This window comes from Alligator mississippiensis, chromosome 2 (assembly GCF_030867095.1).
Source record: "Alligator mississippiensis isolate rAllMis1 chromosome 2, rAllMis1, whole genome shotgun sequence".
In the NCBI taxonomy this organism is placed as follows: domain Eukaryota; kingdom Metazoa; phylum Chordata; order Crocodylia; family Alligatoridae; genus Alligator; species Alligator mississippiensis.
In genome coordinates, this window is record NC_081825.1 from 30,477,351 (window position 1) to 30,479,011 (window position 1,661).

Genomic DNA, 1,661 nt, shown 5'->3' on the forward strand with positions numbered 1-1,661 from the left:
CAGGGGAGCTGTGAGAATGAGCGGGGGAGCTAGGGGACAATTGGGGAGCTGAGAAAATGAGCAGGGGCTGGGGGAATGAACGAGAGGCTGGGAGAACATTCAGGGGAATTGGGGGAATGAGCAGAGGAGCTGAGGGAGTAAGCAGGGACTGGGTGAGGGCCCCTCTTTCATGGTCCCTTCCCCCACTCCTCCAGACCCTCCAACCCATACTTACCTGGCATGGAGCCCTGGGCCCTGCAGCCTGTATGCTGCTTGCAGGCAGCGTGCTTCAGCACTGGGGCAAGGGCCAGCCATAGAGATGCTCTGGCTGGCTACCAGAGAGGCTCTGTTGAGAAACCCAGCCTCTGGTTGCCTCAGGACATGGTCCAGAACCGTGCCCTTCCCCCCCCCCTTTTTTTTTTGCCCAGGTTTTATTTTGGTAGTTGGATGTCCAGATACCACATTTTGAACCCAAACTGCAAATATGCGTGGGGAATGTTTTTTGTTCCCACATATGCATCCTGCAGCATCTCAAAGGGGTTTGACAGCAGAACAGGGGACTTGCACACAGTCATGCAGAGCCCAGGTGAAGTGTGAGGTAAATGTTCTTTTGTCTTATGATTCTTTAATAACGCCAGCCCAAAACTAGTGAAGAGCCTTTCAGGCATTCAGTTTCTCCTGGGAGAGTTAATGTTCACCCAGTAGAAACCAGGAATGTACAGATGTTCAAGCTTCTCCCCGCTCCCCCCCTCCCCACCCCCAGGAGTAAAAATGACCACTCCAGGACAGAAATAACCTGGGAACAATCAGGGTTAAATTACTTCCAGGAAAGAGCATTTCTCCTGGGGGTGAATGTTTGTACATACTGTGGTTTGCATCAGAATTGAACATAGTCCATCTAGTATTCTCCACACTCCCTCTTCGCTCAACCACCATCCAGTGAGACAGTGTGTGGCTTGCTGGGCTCTGCTGCTTCAGCAGGGAGCAGAACTCACCTCCTTCACAATCCCCACATGGTGCTACACGGAAACACAGGCTGACCATGGGCAGTCGGAGTCAGACAATCAGAGCTGCCCTATGCACTGCTGCAATCTCTCACCCAGCAGACTAAGGAAGCCTGCAGAACATGATGAGATGTGTGCACAGCCTGCCCTTCTCCCCAAGCCACACAGTGCCAGCAGTGTGTTCTCTCCCCTCTTCAGGGACTTAGCATATGAATGTCTATACATATGGCACTGGATAAGTTTTTCTACAAGGAGAACAAATCTGGGAGGTTTCTCCCAGATTATTTGAATGTGTCTACACATCCAGAGGCTGTGCATATGCTGGTAGTTAAGTTATTTTTAACTCCTTTGTTTCTGTATTACTGTAGAGTCATTCTAATTCAGTGTATTATTTAAATTTAGAGACAGATTAATTCTTGCATTCACCAGAGTACAAAGAGTGATGGGAATCAACTTGCAATTCAAATATTGCCCTTAAATCAAAGGTTCCATTCAAAACTATTACAGGGGAAAGAAAAGCTGGGCACAAGAGCACTACATTCATAACTTATCCTAGCTTCAGTCCCCCTTTCCCTCCCCTCTGCATAATCCTATCCTGGATTACCTTAGAAGTCTTGTGGAGGCCAGTAGTGGGAGAGTCCCCTTGGGCCAGATGGTAACAGCATAGGTGGAGCAGAA